The sequence below is a fragment of the Pelodiscus sinensis genome, chromosome 3 (assembly GCF_052426305.1).
Source record: "Pelodiscus sinensis isolate ZL-2025 chromosome 3, ASM5242630v1, whole genome shotgun sequence".
In the NCBI taxonomy this organism is placed as follows: Eukaryota; Metazoa; Chordata; order Testudines; family Trionychidae; genus Pelodiscus; species Pelodiscus sinensis.
The window spans coordinates 173,011,996-173,031,976 of NC_143054.1; the positions used below are offsets into that span (position 1 = coordinate 173,011,996).

The 19,981-nt window shown below is 42.2% G+C and overlaps 1 long non-coding RNA gene across 1 annotated transcript in view; it reads right to left on the reverse strand.

Moving 5' to 3' along the window:
* Window positions 1–234: 234 nt before the first annotated feature.
* LOC102444291 (uncharacterized) overlaps window positions 235–19,981 on the reverse strand; it is a 37,721-nt gene continuing 17,974 nt past the window's right edge. The window contains exon 4 of the long non-coding RNA XR_332011.5: window positions 235–666. This is a non-coding gene — a long non-coding RNA (uncharacterized LOC102444291). The remainder of the gene's footprint in view (window positions 667–19,981) is intronic.

Below are 19,981 nucleotides of genomic sequence, written 5' to 3' on the forward strand. Positions count from 1 at the left end.
AAGTTCAAAGTAGGCTTAATCCTCGTAAAATGAGGTTTACCTAGTTCGAACTAAGCGCTCCGTTAGTTCGAATTAAATTCGAACTAACGGTGCGCTAGTGTAGCGCCTATGAAAGTTAGTTCGAACTAACGTCCGTTAGTTCGAACTAACTTTGTAGTGTAGACATACCCTGGGTTTGCCTTTAATTCCCCACTCCACCCCAGCAATACAATACAGACACTGTTGTTCAGAGAACATGCATTTTTATTTAGGGAAAACAGCAGTGAAGTAAATGGGAATTCAAAGTGGGGAGGGAGTCTCAGAAACACGTGAAGGACAACCTTTTGTATCCCGAGGTCCTACAGGATAAGGCTGCCCTTGAGTTCACCCCACCACCACCCCGGGGTCCTGGGGCCTCAGCACTTCAGGGGTGAAAGCAATGCAGCTGGAGGAGAAAGAACAGGTATTTTGATCCAGGCAGACAGGGTTCTGGGAGAAGGCCATATTTAGGCATGCAGTCAAGCACTCCATAACTGTCATCAGGGAGGCAGAGATGCTCTACTGTTGCCTTGCCTGCAGCTCGCTCCTTGAATATATCGTCCCTTGTCCATTTTCACTTGTGTATTTGCACCAGGCGGACAAATGCTGGAGCCAAGGAAGTACACAGCAAGCTGGCTTCTGTTCCCACTATAAGGAAAAGTTACAAGGGCACAGATTACAGGAGATACATTGTGTTAAGACTAGCCCATATCTGCTATCACATAGTGAAGGTCTTTGTAAAGACAATCGAGATGTGTTCTATGCAAGGCCACATGTTTGCTTTAAAGCAGCCACTTTGCAGTAGGTGCTCAGAGTTCTGAGAAGCATGTGGACTCATACAGTTAGAAGGCAGGCAGGTATGCATGGTAAGGGCAGATTCAAAGGCAGGCAGGAGAGGACGGGACAGGGCAGCTTCTCTCTGTGTCTGGCACACATTGTGTCTGGCACACGTGGCTTCCCAGGGCAGTGCTACTTTCCCAGACCACAGGAACCTGCAGGTGGGAGAGGGATCTTCACATGCAGTTTCCTGGGACGGTGCTATTTTCACAGCCCGCAGGAGCTTGCAGGTAGAGGTGGGGAATGGGACAGGGCAGCTTCCCTCTGTCTGGCTAAGATGGAGTATTGTGTCCAGTTCTGGGCACCACATTTCAGGAAAGATATGGAGAAATTGGACAAGGTCCAGAGAAGAGCGACAAAAATGATTCAAGGTCTAGAAAACATGACCTATGAAGGAAGACTGAAAGATTCAGTTTGCTTAGTTTAAAAAAGAGAAGACTAAGGGTATGTCTACACTACGGCGCTAGTTCGAACTAGCGGGGTAATGTAGGCATACCGCACTTGCAAATGAAGCCCGGGATTTGAATTTCCAAGGGCTTCATTTGCATAAGCGGGGAGCCACCATTTTTAAAACCCCGCTGGTTCGAACCCCGTGCAGCGCAGCTACACGGGGCTCAAACTAGGTAGTTCGAACTAGGATTCCTATTCCTACACCTCGTTCCATGGAATAGGAATCCTAGTTCGAACTACCTAGTTCATGCCCCGTGTAGCCGCACTGCACGGGGTTCGAACCAGCGGGGTTTTAAAAATGGCGGCTCCCCGCTTATGCAAATGAAGCCCGAGAAATTCAAATCCGGGGCTTCATTTGCAAGTGCGGTATGCCTACATTACCCCGCTAGTTCGAACTAGGAGGGTAGTGTAGACATACCCTTAGAGAGGACATGATAGCAGCTTTCAAATACCTAAAAGGGTGTTATGAGGAGGAGGGAGAAAAATAGTCTCCTTTGCCTTTGATGATAGGTCAAGAAGCAATGGGCTTAAATTTGAGCAAGGGAGGTTTAGGTTGGACATTAGGAAAAACTTCCTAGCTGTCAGGGTTGAATAAATTGCTTAGAGAGGTTGTGGAATCTCCATCACTCCATCACTTAAGAGCATTTTGGACAGACATCTATCAGGGCTGATCTAGATGGTGCTTGGTCCTGCCATGAGGGCAGGGGACTGGGTCTGATGACCTCTCAAGGTCCCTCCCGGTTCTAGTGTTCTGTGATTCTATGATTCTATATGTGGATTTAGTCCAGAATATTTAATTTTTGACTCACTCACAAGTTTCCCTTTTGAGATGCCATGATTTATAGTTACCAGAAAGAGGAAGGTATCTTAAATGAAGGTCATATACACATTCTTCATATTTCAAATATGATTCAGTTGCTTAAGAAAAAATGGTATGGGATACTTAGTTTGAGGTTTGCAAAATCATCAGTTCAGTTCTGGGCTGACTTTAATATGTCTCCATGGGACATTTTTCCCTTCAGAAGCCCTCCCTGTCCTCATTAGTTCCAGATTGCTTTCAGACAGGCACAGAATTCATAAAAAAATATAAGCATTACACAGCAAATCACAGGCACCAACTTTCTTTCCCTTGCAGATAAATACACCATTCCATAGACTAAAGCCCAACGGAAGTCTCCCATGGAAGGCTGCAAAACTTCAATTGAACTCTGCAGGAGTAGACCCAAAAGAAGTCTTGTCTCTCTTAATAAGGGCAAAAGCTGGCAAGTTTTCTGCCATAAGCCATGACAAGTGGTGCTCACATGCTCTCTCTTTCTCCCTCCCTCCCACTTTCTGACTATTTTCACTTGCAATCACTTAAATCCTACTTTTTATACTTAATAAAAATGCTTTTGTTTATTATAATTGTTTATAATTTAGATACGTTTATAATTTATATATTTGTTTACAATAATTGTTACCTGGGGGGAAGAAACTACTGTGCATATATCTCTTTCATTGATAAAGGGTGTTGATCTTATGAGCTTTCACTGTGTAAAACTTTTAAGGTATGTCTACATTGCAATAAAAAACAAAAACAAAAAAAACCATGGAGTGATTCTCAAAGCCTCGGAAACTGACTAGGCTTATGGGGCTCAGATTCCAAGCCTAAACATAGCAGTGTAGACATTCAGGACTCTGAAACCCTTCCCCCCCCCCATAGAGTTTCAGACCCCAAATCCAAATGTCCACACTGCTATTTTTAATGCCACAGCTTGAGCCCACATCAGTGATCAAGGCTCTGACAGCCACTGCTATTGGACTTTTATTACAGTCTAAACACACCCTTAGACTTAGTTTTAGCTGTGCACGTATAGAGTCACTAATTCAGGATGACTGTTAGGGCACAAATAGCAAGGAGGAGAAACAGGAAATAAAGACAGTCTTGCATTATCCCAACCCTGGGTGCTGTGTTTCTATAATCACTACACAGTGTAAGAACAGGATTCAAAAAGACCCAACAGATAATAGAATGCCCCTGGAAAAAGGAAAACAGAAAAGCGAGTCCTTTAGCTCAGTCAAAACAACCTAAAAGCTGCACAGAGTGTGAAGCAAAAAAGTGAGGAGGCCTAAAAGCGTAGAAGGTCCAAAGAAATTTTAAAAAAACCAAGACGTTACTACTCTATGTGAAGTCTGATGGTTACAGAGATACCAAGATGAATTTGAGAAATTTAAGGTTTTATAAAAATCTACATTTAAAAAAAATTCAAAGGCTATACTGTGCCAGAGAGGGATAGGCCCATGCTGGATTATGGCACAATCTCTCCTCTTCCACAGCATAACGGTAAAGTGCACACACACCAAGAAGCACATCTCACTGAGGTAATGACAATCTAACCCTTTTCTTACTTTCTTGCCTGCCTAAAGCTGAAGACGGCCTAAAACAATAGCACTAAAAATGTGAACTGTCTATTCTTCTCTGTCAAGGGCACTGTGATCCCACAGTCACAGAACTGAGCTTTTTTTCTGATATTTCACAGTATTCTGCATTTTTATCATTGCATTTGCCATTTTCTGCAGTCAAATACCCAATATTTTACTTTTTGTCTTCCTTGCCACACTGGGACCTGCCAAAAGCTGTCTCTTGTTCCCAAGTTTTCTACTCGAGGGGAAGTTAAGTCCATTGGCAGTGATGCTGATACTGTTCCATGGAGATAGGACATAGGTTAATCACAACTACCCTCCCCTTTTTATCCTCTCTTCTGTCCATTGCTTACAGCCCAACTTTCTTCTCTGGCAAACTCAGGACAAAACATGTACCAGAAAGTTTGTTAGCTATCACAGTACTTCAAAGGTTACGGTAGCTGGCTAAACAGTCTGGACGTTGTTGTTTGGTTGTTTTTTAATGAAAACAAAGATATTCAGGCAACAACCAGATTCCAGCAGCCAAAGCTTTTAGAAGACCATCAAATATCGTGAGACTATCAATAAAACTATGAAAGTTGTCAACATTGTGCACCTTCTGCCCAACTTCATTGTAATGAAAACTGAATTTCTCACTCAATCCCTTACTCAGACCACTAGATTGCTGTGGTGTTTGACCACCACTGGTAATAGCAGTTCTACTGAAAAACATCAACTGGGCCATGAAATAGATTCTGTGGCATGTTGATGAATAGCTCTTTAAGCTGAAATTGAAGAAGAGTTCACTTCAGAATAATGACTTACGCAATTTTTCATTAAATCAAAAGTGCCACTGGGGAATAAATACCAAACGTTTTTATGTCTCAAACATACTGGAGTAAAATGCGAGTAATAGCAACAATTTTGCCATCACTACTAGTTTTTTCACATTGCAAAAAGTTCCAGTTAAGGACAATACCAAACAATTTTTTTATCCAGACAATTATTCAGCCTTTTCATTAATACTCAAAGAGAACAATGACTGTCCCAGGACAGAAAGTGCTCTTTGCATGAGATAATGAAAATGGAGGCACAAAATTATGGAAAGTATTTGTCTGTCACAGAACATAGCTGCCTGGTTGCTAGGTACTCTCCATGACAGGGATCCTATTACCACAGTTCTCTGAAGGCTTTTCCAATAGCTTCTCTGTGTAATTTGAGGTGTTGCCTTTGCTCTCTAAGGCTTGATATGGATTAGGCTCTGGCTAGAGCTGGTGACATAATGCAAGAAATTATTGGCAAATATTTTTGTAATTGATATGATGAGATCAATCTGTTATTCATGAGGTGACATCTTCAGTTGTTCTCAAGTGTTCAGATAAGCATCAAATGCCACCCAATTTGAGGACTTTTCATAAGTTTTGCACCAGGGATTTTTATCTGGAAATTCATAATGGGCAGAGTTTTATTTGTTACTCAACATTCATCCTTTCTTATTCTCGTGATTAAGAAGTTTCAGTTAGGGAACAGAAATAATATGATGGACACAAGTCTAAAAAGTTATGTCAGAAGTTAGACTTTAATATTCAGACTTAAGCACTTAAATGAGTGTTATGACTTTCAGACACGTTAAAACAATGACCAACTCATTGCCTCAAGACAAGAGATTAACGTCAGCTGACCTTTGACATAAGGTTTCCCCATTTTTCTCCTGCTCCTCTTTCTTTCCAGCAGTCCACACTGAACACATTTGCAACATCACAGTCATTCTCATGTAACTGACTGTGAAATAATTAACAGAAGATTTTGATCACTACTCTTAGATTTCAATTGGAAAAGAAACAAGGTTGTGACCTGAGGGAGAATTATATGATTCAGAAATAAATAACAGCAACAAGGCAATGCGGAACCATGGTGTTGTATTAAGTTACTTTGGGGATAAACTGGACCAAAGCCATGCCGTTTATATGCAGCATTAGATCTGGAGCTCAGCTTCCCCAAAGTTGCTAGTGTTTGAATTCAGTATTCCAGTTCAGCCACTCATTAAGTGCCCTGCACTGTGACATTCAAATCCAAACTAGGAAAGATGTGTATTATATTCAAAAGTCTGGTTTTACCCAATGCGGGCTGTGTCTACACTTGCATTTGCTCAACAAACTTTTGTCATTCACAGATGCACAATGAATGATAAGGTTTTGTTACGGCAAGGGCACATGTGAATGCTGCTTTGTTGGCAAGAACGCTCTCCTGCCGACAAAGCGAAACCTGATCATTGGGGGTAGAAGGATTTTATCGGCAAAAGTGCGTTCCAAAAGAATTAAGCTAGGCTGACTTTTTGCAACAGTGCCATGTTGATACAGCCTCGTACTTAAAAGTGGTGTAGTATAAACATACCCACAGACACATGTCCAAGCCAGAATGTTCTGATCCAGTGCTACAGGTGAATGCCTTCAGAATTCAGAAAAGTTGGATCCAGTTAATTGGGCTCAGTCCATCTGAGTAAATGTTCTCTCAGTTGAATTTCCTCTCGGAGAAAGATCTTCTTTTGATGGAATGCGAGATTGTTCATTCTTATGTTTTCGCTCTCCTGAATGTTTTCATTTGCACCAATAATTACATCAGCTGACTGCACAGAGTTTTTCTCTCTGTGAGAGATAAAGCCACATCACTGCTATAATATGCTACTGCTGATGGGACTGTGCTTTTAACTAAACATCTTGTGTTAAGAACAAAATACATTACTTGTCCCACTTGAAAACTTCTCCCCTTACACAAATACATTTGCTTAAAAAATAAGTCATAACCAAGATGCGGATGGCAATGTGCATTGTTAATGTAAGGAACTTGCATGAGACAGAGGCAGCAAAGATGTACTCGGACAAGCTGAAAATTAGTCAGACAGTGAATATCTGAACCAGTTAATTTTATAGTTATATCTCAAGTTCAGGTTAAGAGTACAATCTGTGGGAAACCCCCCAAAGCAATCTTTGATCATAAAATATTTGGTATACCATATCCTTGGAATAAGCATAATTCCTCTGATTTAGATCTTCTTGGACCTTGTGTATAGTAGCTAATCTTCTTTGGTTTGCTATATAAACACAGTTGTGCATACCAGGTTAAGTGTTTCTAGAAGGCATTCCTACATCCTGCTGCTATGGACATTTTGACTAACCTATTACTGCTGCCTGACTTGTATACATGAACTTATTCAGTACTTTATTACATTAGTTTTATTAGGAGGGAAGATGGGTTCCTCTATGAACAGGATATCATGGCAGCAGAACCAGTAGCATTTTGTTCAAACAGAGGTGATATACTTTTGAGAATTGCTGTTTGCAGTGTACAGGTAAATGCATAGTTCAGATATGTAAACGAGCAGTTGCAGTCCCTAGGGATTCATGAAAACCATCCCTTAAGGCCTTGTCCTTGTGCATTCATACCCATGGATTTCAGGGCTAAACAAACTCATATGCAGTAAAAGTGAAATGCAGGCAAAATCTCCAAATTCGTGAAATCCCGCAAAATTGAGTTGCCCCATACAGTACCCATTCAAAACTGTAAATGAGTCCAGATTTGATTGCAAGTCCTGTTAAAAGATTTACAAACAAGTTTAGTCCAAAGTTTCACCCAACACTGATATTGCTACAGAAGTTTAACATGACTAAAGGACCATATTTTCAAGCACCCGGAACTCCCATTTTGAGCACTTTTAAGGAAGAGGCTACATTTCCAAAAGTGTTTGGTGCCCAGCAGCACTCACTGAAAGGGGCCACTGAGAGCAATATAAAATTACCGAGAGGTGATCATTTATGAAACTCCAGTCACTAATTTAGGTCCCTAAATGAGAGCTGCTTGTTTCTAAGGGTATATCTACACTACAGCGTTATTTTGAAATAGCTTATTTCAAAATAGTTATTTCAAAATAAATTATTTTATGCAACTACACACAAAATGCATTTCAAAATAGCATTTTGCTATTTTGAAATAGGGCGTCCACACTGAGTGGACGCTGAATCGCATTTAAGGCGAGCCGGAACCAGGTCCAGCAGGGCATCAGGTCAGGAGTTACTTTGTGTGACTGCTGCCTGAGGCTATCTGAGGCCTGTGCTTAAAGGGACACCCCCTGGACAGCCATTTCTCAGCTTTCCCTTCTTGCTTGCCTACCTCGATGAGGGACAGCAAAGCATTTTGTCTCTGCGTGCTCTGGTTGCCCTCACTCGGGACACCACAGCACTCTGCAGCATGGAGCCAGAGCTGCCCCTGGACACTCTGGTGCTTCTCGTGGACGCGTTGCTGAGAGCCTGGCTGCACTTTCTGCAGGCTGCCATCCGGGAGGTCTATCAGGGGATTGTCAGTATCCAGGAGGCCCTGCGGGAGAGCTTCCACCCCAAGGAGCACTAACAGCCTCCCTGGTCTGCCCCACTGGGGGCTTGTACCTCATTCCTCCCTCACGTCCTTCCACTTACCCCTCCCTAACCCCCCTTCCTGATGTCAAATAAAATACACATATTTTCATGAACACAAACTCTCTTTATTTAACAAAATTGGGGGCAGGGGGAATGAAACTCTGGTGAGACTGGGGAAAGGAGGCAGGAAGAGAGAGAGTGGGAGAGGGGAGGGGGAAACCTGGGAGGAGGGAGCTGGATGGGGGAAGCAAGGCAAAGAAGGGGGAGGGGAAGGTCAGGGCTCAGGGTTGGGGGTCTTGACGGACCAACTTGATTTTCATGCAGACCTGCTCCTGAGTTCACATGTGGCCTTTAGTGGACAGATTAATCTTGAGACCTCCCACAAGAAACATAATGCATTCCTCCCAGTGCTCTCTTTGGTGACACATCAGTAACACAACAACATAGGCCCAAAAGTCAACTATCTCCATGTAGTAGCTGACTTTGATGGATTTGAAGCTACAATCATCCATAATAAAGTCCCAAAAGTTGGATATTTCTCCAAGGATGGTGGAACATTTCTCAATCTTTCCATGATGGTGACCCCTTCGTCCAAGTCAAAACTTTTCATGACTTCCTCACATTTCTTGTAAAGGTAAAACATTTATCAGAGATAACAGTGTTAAGCCTATATAATTTATGTTGGTGTATGTTTCAAGACATTGACAGAGAATTCTTGACCTTCAAGGGTATGGGTGTGCAGGACTTGAAGGATCAATAATTCCTTTGCTTCAGGTTGTAATACAGTTTTCAACACATTGCAACTCCCCTTGTTATTTTTTAATGAGCCCTCTAGAAGGGTCATACCTATCATTTGAGAACTACTGGTCTTATAGTTAAGATACTGACCACAGAGATCGGGGTTCCATTCCTGGCTCTGTCTTAGACTTCTTGTGAGATCCTGGGCAAGTGACAACTCCTATGGGTGAAATCCTGGCTGCACAGAAGTCAATGGCAAGTTTTACCAGGATGATATCACCTGTGTACCTCAGCTCATCCATCTTCATAAAAGGGATTATAAATTCCTTCCCTAATTCACAGGGGTATTGGAAGAATAAATCTATAAATAAATGAGTCACTCGGATCCTACATTGATGAGGCTATACAAATAGAATTACGGTATCAGTTCTGGGAGAATTCTGCAATTTTACTTTATTTCAGGTTTTTGGGTTGTTGGTTTTTTTTTCATTGCTTTGTTTACTATTCTTCAGTAACAAAGGGTACATCTACACAGCGGGGCTACATCAAGATACCGGAAGTATCCCATAATAGCTACCCTGTGTCTTTTGAATGCACCTGCTATTTCAAGACCTATTTCAGCATCCCTGTAACCCTCGATCCACTTATTATTGTTCTACATGCTTATCTCAAAATAGCATGTTATTTTGGAATTTGGCGGTGTGTAGACATACCAAATTTCTAAATACACTATTTTGAAATTCAATCGAAAGAAGATACACAATTTGCGCTACGCAAACTGTGTATCTTATTTCGAGTTTAGGGTGCTGTGTAGATAGATGCACCCTTAATGTCCTTGTATTAGTCGTTTCCCAGTGAAGAAAGAAACAGGTATCAAGAGAGGCACTGTCAGGTTAAAAAAATCATAGATTATATATGGATTTCTCTTTCTGCCTAAATCCTCTTGCAAAGATAGTGAGTAACAAATGAGATGGATAGCAGCTGGAACAGCAGTATTGCATGAAATGTATGGCTATACATATTTGGTACATTTGTATTTCATTTTCTATTTGGTTAATGCTCAGCAGGAAGCAGAAATTCTCAGGGATGGGGGTGGGGGAGGGTGGAATCATCCGTGGCAAAGATAAAGAGAGAGCAAAACATTAAAAATCTTCTTCTTTATGAGCCTGCCTCCCACTGATTTCAACTGGCGCTAAACTGGCCCTAATAGAGACTGGTGAAACTTAACATGCTCAGAGTTCAGATTCAGTTCAGATAAACATTCAAAAGTTCATAGGTTTATCCAAACTATCTGATCCTCTAGAGCCCAAAATTGCACTGGAAATCTCCAGAGCACCCTTTCTTGAGAGACTTCCTGTACTTCCACTTTTGGACAGTAATCAGAATTGGGGGGGGGGGAACAAAATGTATTCAAGCATTTCAGAAACACAACCCAGAATTACTGCAAATTAATAATTTGAAGTTATGCTCAATTTGAGCAACGTCCGAGTACTTTTTTCTACCCAAATGATTTTTGTCGCCCCTTCTTTAGAACAACTTCTGAGCTGGAATCAGAGCATATATACTTCATCACCTGAATTCACTCTTTCACTATTGGATTCTTACCCTTTTTCATAAGTAGCATTTTGTGGCTAGAACCAAGGAGAGGTAAAACTCTCTGCCTCCACACACTGGTCTTGGTAACCTTGCAGTACATTTCTCTGTCTAAAATATTTATGAAAGAGAAGGCAAGGAGGGAAAATGAGTAGGGTGGGATTGTTGACAACCTATTGACACTGCAGATACATTTTTCTTTATCATGATAGATGTCGGTTTGGCTCTTTGATACAAGAGCTACAGTAGCAGCAATGTTATATCAGCAACAACATGATCCTCTACTAAGATTTCATTGGCTTCCCAAAACCTTGCAATCACGAGAGTCTCATCTGCAGTCTAATTAACTGGGATCATTTTTTCACTATTACAAATGGTATTTTTAATTATGTTTGAGATTGAGAGGTACCTTAGTTCCAGTACAGATAAAAGCTCAGGTTGCTCAATAATATGCAACTGTGCAGGCCCTTTTCTTCATCCATAGAAGTATTTAGTCAGAAAGAGGTGGGGCCAGTTTCATCTTTGCTGTGGCTCCATAGAAGCTATAACCTGGAGCCAACTACCAGGCAACTTTCCAAAACCAAAAGCATCCCTTTCTGTTATTGGTACTGTGCATGTACAATAGCATTCCTTTCCCTTTCTGGTACTGTGCATATACAATAGTAGCACCATATGTCAAGGCATAAGTGAGTATTTCCAATGTCTGACTGGTGATATATAGACTCCTTCTACTCTCCTCCTGACAACTGAAAAGAAACACATAGATTTCTATTATGCCACTGCAACTGTCTAATTAAATAGGAGGCAGAAAAAAACAATTACTCTATGGCAAGACTTCCTGTACTGTCCACACCTTTCCTAAAGCTGTGTACACGGGTGTTGGTGTTTAACGGATCTACCACCTCTTAAATGGTGTCCATCACAAGAGAATAAAGCTTTCTGAACTCTGTGATGGTACTCATGCTTTCCTACTTCCCTCTCCTTCTCTCACCAGTGCAATCTGGTCTCAGACGTGACTCCCATCATCAGTTGGCTCAAACCCTGGAAGCCCTTTGAATTTCCCAAAAGCCCTATATAATGCATTTTACAGCAGAATTTTTATTCTTGCCCCTCCCTCTTCACTGGAAGTTCAAAATGTATGATTTCAGGCTCATCATGAAGTCTTACAGTCAAATGGCGGCAGAAACTCATGTCTCTGGGAAACCGTTTGCTGCCATCTTACGGAGAAGCTTATTCTGTGAGATCAACTCAGCTACTGATCAGAGGAGGGCATAGGCATGAAACTAGCAGGGATTCCAATGGAAGTTCTGTGCATTGGTAACCAGGGGCATGTGTTTGCATAAACATATATAGCTCTCTGTACATAGCATATCTTCTTACCAGATGGTACATCAATCCCTTTGGAGGCTCTGGCCAGGTTTTCTTTTTAATGAAACTGAGTACTATGGGCCACATTCAGGCACGGTGGCAGTTTACTAATAACAGATATATCCTTGACACAGCATTCATGAGAGTCTAAATCAAGACTTCTGATGGCTCCACACACAGTCCTCTATATAGACCCTTCCTGCCAGAACACAGACCCTACACATCCAAAAAGCTGAAAATTCCCTTTTGCAGCAGCCACAGCCCCATGTGAACTCCATAAATCCTAGTGAAGCCAGAAACAGAGACATGGCTCCCTTCCTCCCTGTAAGCCTAGCGCTAGTGTTCTTTAAACGCCTGAATAGGACTGTATAGAGAAGAGGTCCACAAGGCTCCAAAGAAGTAATAACTCTTTAATTTATTTATATAAAACTCGGAGCAGCAGCCTACCCGTAATGTTATTTCCCAAGCCCTGGTGAAAGACCAGCACTTATTTTATACCCTGGGCTTAGATTCTGTCAAATATCTCATTTTAAAAAAAGTAAGAAAAATATAAAGTAGTCGATCCCAGAACTGGCAGTGCTTGTACTCAGAGATTCAATCATTCCCTTACCCCCCTTCCCAGTCCACCTTTCATCCACTCCTCCTCTTCCTCTGTCCCTCTCACTGGCTCACTTGGAAGATGTTATTGTTTAATATGGCACATTCCCAAGCTGCTAGAACAGGACAGTAAAATTATTCACTGACTTTACTGTAGTCTTCTGCCAGTCAGTCATTTGTTAAGCTTTCAGCCTCCTCCCCCCCACCATTCCTCACCCTCCCCAATGAAATTCTCTGTGAGGTTTCTCTCCACCGCCCCCGACATCCCCAGCTTTCCCGTCACTAGGCAGGATCTGGAAAAAAGAACTCAAGGCCAAGCTCAACAAAACCACTGCTGCGCAGTAGCGGTCCTTTTTCACACAGATGGTCAGCCAGAAGAATGAGAGCTTTATAAGACAGACACCATGCTGGCCCTTAGAAGCCTGGTCTCCCAGACCTCGCCAGGAGTTTTTCATCACCAAAGTGGGTAATAAGTCTGTCAGGCACCTTATACAGATCAAACAGTTATTAATAAAAACCATTTAAAAGGAAAACGCCATAGTGACTGAATTCACAAGAAACTGAGAATCTTAATGTGTGAGTTAAAAATGCAGATTATGGTTATGCATGACCAATATTTATGTCATCGGAGGCTTATGGCAGGTAGCTAACAAGCAGGGAATGCACTTGTGTATATATGTAAGATTTGCTCTTTAATGGCAACATGTGCAGTATCCAAAGTTGTGTATTCACATGCATTAACTAATTGTATTTCCATATGACCAGTAAGGTGTATATATGCAATTGCACAATTTGCATGTGCAGTGGAGGGAGTGGGAGGAAGAAGGAAGTAGCTCCAGGCCCTTTAAATCACCACCAGAGCAACACACTGCACACTCCGGTCAGCCCCAAGGGGTGCCAGTGGCCTGTATGATAGCTATACAAAGGTTTGTAAGTGTCAATAAAAGCATGTAAAGAGAATATAGGCAGACATGTGTAACACCAGCGTTTGCCTCATTTTTTGAGATTACAGGATCTTTCGAAAAAGGCTTCTATTTTCGAAAGAACCGCGTCTAGACTGAGGTTTTACTTTCGAACTAGCGATTTTTGAAAGAGCACCATGAAGCAAATATGCAAATGAAGCATAGGAAATTCAAATCCCCACTTCATTTGCAATTTTGAAGTGTCTAATTTACATCCCTCTGTCGAAAGAGGGATATAGTCTAGATGTACTCTTTGTGGTTACTCAGCCCTCTGGCTGTCACACTCCTTTGTAAGTCACTCAGAATCCCTTCCAGGGTTTACACTTAACAGGGGCCCATCTCAGTGCCCTCTGTTAGGGTCTCTCTTAGTCTGTTCCCCACTCAGAGAGAGTGGTACCTCCAGGGCTTCCCCTCCTGGGCTGTGTCCAGACTCAGGGGTTTTTTCGGGAAAAGTAGCCTTTTCCCGAAAAAACTTCCCCTGCGTCCAGACTCAAGCCGCGTTCTTTCGAAATTATTTCGAAAGAACACGGCTTTTCTTTCGATGGTGGTAAACCTCGTTTCACGAGGAAGAACGCCTTCTTTCGAAAGTTCCTCTTTCGAAAGAAGGCGTTCTTCAATGTAAATAGGGCTTCCTCAAAAGAGAGCATCCAGACTCGCTGGGTGCTCTCTTTCGAAAAAGCGGATTGCTCTTTCGAAAGATCCGCCTGCAGTCTAGACGCAATCTTTCGAAAGAGGCTCTTTCGAAAGATGCTTTCGAAAGAGCTTCTTTCGAAAGAAGCCTGCAGTCTAGACATAGCCCTGGAGACAACTCCTTGCCCCTAGCTCAGGACTTTATCACAGTTCATCGGTCTTTATCCAGCTCTCCACTTGGAGCTAGTTTCCCCACAGTCTCTTTCCCCACCCAAAAAGAGAGGGGCCTTCAGAGCTTCCCCTCCTGGAGACAACTTCTTCAGCCAGTCTCACCGCTTGCTCTCCTTGAGCTCTGCTTTACACCGACTGCTGCTCTGTTTTGCAGTTCCTTTCGTAGGCCTTCCTGACTCCTGATTAGCTGGTTCCTTCACTGTCACCCTTGCCTGCTTGGAGGACCTCTCTTTGGTTTCTCTGGGGCAGGGTGTGGCTGGACCACCCAATGACATTCACCCACCAACATAGTGCTCTCTACAAAGGAGATTAGCTCTGTATAACTACAGTAGAATCTCAGAGTTACAGACATCTTGAGAATGGAGGTTGTTGGTACAAAACATTAAGGTTGTTCTTTCAAAAGTTTACACCTAAACACTGATTTAATACAGCTTTAAAACTTTACTATGCAGAAGAAAAAGTCTACTTTTAACCTTCTTAATTTAAATGAAACAAGCATAGAAACACTTTCCTTACCTTGCTCAATCTTTTTTAAGCTTTTTAAAATTATTTTTAAAAAATTACATTTGAGACAGCACCGTACTGTATTTGTGATTTTGTTTGTTTGTTTGAACTCTGCTGATTATTAATCGCTTACTTCCAGTTCCAAATGAAGTGTTTGACCTTTCAGTTCATAACTCTGAGGTTCTATTATATATTACTTAGGGGAGTGGATTTTTCACATGCCTAAGCAACATAGTTATACTGGTATAGGTCTGCAGGGTAGACCTGGCCTGAGAAATGAAAAGCCCCAAGAGGATGTCTCACTGGGATCAGTACACTGGCTTTTCAATCAGTTCTGGGTACAATTTCAGATCTTAGCTCAGAAACTACCAATGAGGATCATGTTACAATTCATGAAGGAGATACAAGGGCAGAGCTGTCAAAACAGTCAGAGAACTTGGCTTCCATATGCCTCCCTCAAGCTGGTGCTGTCAACTCTTCAATAGCATTAAGCTGGCCCTTCTGGCATTTCTATTATTCACAATACATTTAATTTTAGGGGCATTTTTCCATTAATTCAATTGTATTGATGGATTCTCTATGCTTCTCCTTTGCCCCAGTTTGTGCCACAAAATTAACAATGATTGTGCAGAAGATAGAGAGGCATAGCTCTGTGAAGCACGGATCCCAATACACAGAATTTGGAGACAAATTATCACTAAAAAAACAGACTTAACATTTTCAGTGCTTTGCATCTGAAACTAAGGCACAGAAGCCATAAGCCCAGACTCTCACAGTTATTTTGCTCCTAACTTCCACTGAAATCAATGGAAGTTAGGAGCCTAAATACTTTTGAGGCTCTAGGCCCTATTTACTTGAAAAATAACCACATCCCTTGAAATATGTAATATCAGAGATAGTTCAACCATCAGAGTCACATTCAACCATTCTTTTATCAAAGACTTGTATATAGTATTTAAACATCCATTAATACTGTTAGCAGCAAACTCATTTAATGCACATTCAGAGGAAATGTACCCTATGGAGAGGTTAGCCCATAACTGTCCTTGAATCTTCTCCTAAAGCAGGCTATCAGACTAAATGGACCTCACACCTGACCTTGCTGAGCAAATCCTGTGTTCCTATGGCCTTGTGTAAACTAACCCCCCCCCCCCCCCCCCCGCTGAAACGGACATACTTACCCAGTGTCTTCCACATGGTAAGGTCAGCGGGGGCTGCTCTCCCATCAACTCCGGCTACTCTTCTCATCCTGGTGGAGTACCGGAGTCGATGGGAGAGTGCTTGGAATTGATCATTGTGGTGTTGATCCACTATGTAGTGGAGACAAGGCCTATCTGTTATGTAATTTTTTATCTAATAGTCAAACTACTTAAAAAGCGATAGCTGGCGTTGGGGAAAATGTTTAGATTAGAAAAGATCCTGCAAACCAAAGTGCACTATTTGTAGGTTTCAGTGTATATCTACTATTAATTTCTCTCAAAAACTAAAGTAATTATCATGCTGGTCTGACACAAGGTGTTGTCCATTCTGAGGTGTGTCAGCTGCAGCACTACTCAGAATTTTTTATTTTGCCCTCTCATTTCAGAATGCAGTACCAGTCAATTAGTTAATAGTAGTCCACCACCAACCAACCATACATGAGGGTAAGCCTCTTCGTAGCCATATCAGCACACTTATTATTATTTAGTATGTGAAATCAGCACAATCAAGACCACCAGCTCCTCTGTCTGCACCAAGTTCTCACACTTTTTGCTATCTCAGGGTAGTTATTAATTTTTCAAGAATAAATTTCATAAACTGGTTTTGATTTCATCACGAAAAAATGTGACAGAAGGTCTTCTGGATTAAATGAGCCAACCCTGGTGAACTTTCACTATTGTGCACACAATGCAAAAAGATTTAAATGTAACTTTCCCATTTTTACTCAGCGTTTCCTTTCTGCCACATCAGGTTTGAATAAACCTATATCTTAGCATGAAACCCAGAGGTGTGTGACACAACACTGGATCTCAGGAGTGACTGCCTGAAAGTCTAAGTATGTATGAGAACAAACCCGGCCCTAAGAGACTTGGGATGAAATACTATCCCCATTCAAATCACTGACAAAACTCCCACTGACTTAGATGGGGACAGGATTTCACACTCTCATTGTCAGCGCTGTATGTCGACTCACGTCTGTAAGGCAGTCAGTAAACATCAGCTGGATTTTTAATCTAAGCAAACTCATAACATTGTAATAGCTCTACCATCTTCTTACTCTCCTCTCTCCCTGATTAGTTCCCTCTAGTGTTCTCTCTATCTCCTGCCATCAGCTCCCTCCATTGTCTTCAAGAACATATTGCATGTACTTATTCTTTCCCTACCTGGGCCCCAATCATGTAATTCACCCCATGTGGCATCCCTGAACTTTGTGGAACCCCACTGAAGGTCATGGGGCTTGGCACAGCCATCCTCTAGCACAGAACAATTTACCATTAGAGACATCACACACAGTTTCTTGCCTTAACTGACAGGTTTTCGCTCCACTTTCCTTCTGACAATCAGAACATTTTCCGCTTTATGCCTTTAATATTATTGCATGTACATGCCACTGATTTTATATGATGTAGAATGAAGCGAACGTAAAGATAACAGTTACATTACACATTTTAAGTGACCGTGAATTTTTATGATTTCAAATTATTCCCCACCTCCCACAGGGGTCTGTACAAACACAAGAACGTGCTTATTTGGCCAGAACTACAGACAAGAATTTTTCTTCTTCAACCTTCTTCCTCTGCACCAAGCACAAAAATATTTAATAGAAGACTTTGGGCCAACGTCCCACTTCTTTTTTTCCCCCTGCTGTAGTTAGAGGTATTTTAATAGCATTCTCTACTAACTTTAATGCTAAAAATAGAATTATAGGGTTAGAGTGAGGGGTTTTATAGTAGTCAAATGGTAGAGGAGATAACTTTTCTGACACTGAAATGACTGTCCTTAATTTTGTTTTTATTTTAAACCTGATATCCCTTCCACCTTTCTCAAAACACAAAACTCCCTTTGTCCTGGAATGTCCCCTAATTAGTGTTAGGGCCAAGGAAATGTTTTGGATGTGCTAGTCTGGAGTGATTGGTGTGTAGCATGTTATGTTTTGTTGTTGTTTAATTGTTTGTGTCTGGATTTTGGGGATGGATTTGAATCCCTGTTTTGGAAGAGGACCCAAACCATTTTTTAGTCCAATCAGTTTAAACAGATCCTATGTGACAGTCCTTGGGGAGCGTTCCGGGGAGCTATGGGTCTGAAGAAGTACAACTACTCTCCCTCAACTAGCCACCCCCTGGCCATCTGTAGATCTCAAGGGGCCCTCTGGTGGAGTGGAACGATGGGCACCTATGTTGTTGCTACCCACCATTAGGTACCTCTCAGAGTGCACCAGCATGGCCTATATGGGGCATTTACACTGCTGCACATTAGCGCATTCTACAAATCACAACCCTCTTGTGTACTTCGCCGCACCATGTTAACAAGCCCTTCATCCTCCTCCAAGTTATGGTGAATAAAGGCCATTTCATTCTTGAATGAGCATATTCACACAAGGACTGGCTGCCACCTCTGAGGTACCAAACAAACTGGAACACCCCTGAGCTCCCACCCCTGTGGGAACAGAAGATGGTTCCCTGAACAGGAGGCAGGGCCCTGCTGAGCAGCTGCCACCATGGTGAGGAGCCAGGTGCTCTGGAGCTGCTGCTTTGAGCTCTCTTTGCTGACCTCAAAGAGACTCATTGGTCAGGCAGAAAGCAGCAGCTGCTGCTGCAGAACAGTCCCTGCTGGTGAGCCATGGAGCACCCAGGAGGGAGAAGGAGCAGCACCACTGGGGAGGAGAAGGATGAGACATAAACTCTCAGCAGTAGCCCAGAAGGTGACTTAGATGATAGATTTCCTGGAACAGTCAGCTCAAAAAAGTATAATACAGTAGACTTCCAATAATCCAGAACCTTTGGGACCTAGGTGGTGCCGGATTATCGGATATGACGGACTATCAGGAGGTACTATAAACTGGCTATAAATATATGTGCAGTATATAAGCTATATAAAGTGTTTTTAACCCTTTTTATTGTAGCACAAGCACTGTCCAGCATCACACAATGCCAGTGGCAGACTGACTCTGTCCCATCCAGTTTCGCTTGGTTCAGCTGCTAGCACTAGTTGCCTTGTGACTCGTTTTTTGCTGAAGCTCACTCACTAGGCTCTTGCCATTTTGATACCAAACTATTGGAGTTTTACTGTACTGGGAAATTCTGGACAGACGGCAACTCTAACAGAGTTAGTGGGCTTTTTAACTCAAGCCATGTCTACACTACTACTTATATTGGCAAAACTTACATTGCTCTGCGGTGTGACTATTCCACCCTATGAGAGTGACACAAGCTATGCGGAGGCATAAGCACTAGTGCCCACAGCATGAGGTGGGCAGGAGAGCTTCTGCTGACACAGCTTCTGCCGCTTGCAGGGATTTTGTTTTTTTTATGTCAATGGGTAACCTCTGTCTGGTTGACATAGATAATCTTCATCACAGTGCTGTCAGTGTGCCCTTACCACACATTGACTTCATGCCTTTAGTTACTTCTCTTTAACTTTCCTGATTGGCCCACTGTAGATTTAGCCTAAGATACATGTTCTCCACCTTTCTACCATGAATCTTTGAGAAGGGGTAAGAAGAACTAAGGGACATACCCAGAACTTCTGGATTGAAATCCTACTCCATGAAGGAAGGGAGTTTCACCAATTGTCACTGGTGCCAAGATGTCACCTTATTTTATATACACATCTAGCCTTATTAGAACAAGTTTGCCTCTGTACTCAGTAGGGAGCTCATTAAATTTACAATAATACATCATAACACAGTATCTAAACTGACTGTGGCTGCATATGTGTAACTAATAAACCTCAAACAAATATGTTTTCCCTTAAAGTTCAGCCCTTGGTCGGTTGTTTGTTATGCTGGAGTACATTATGCGACACTGTTCTGTATTATGCAACACTTTAGCATGGCATGTCAAAAATGCACACTGAAAAGTAAAGTGATTTCATCTCCAAAACAAGTACAGGCAGTCCCCGACTTACGCGGATCCGACTTATGTCGGATCCATAGTTACGAACGCGGCTTTTCTCACCCTGGAGGACATGGTCCCGCCGCCCGTGTACTCCGGGGCGAGAAAAGCTGCTCCGCGTCTCCCTGGCCTGCAGACCAGGGAGACTGGGAGCAAAGCCACGGAGCAC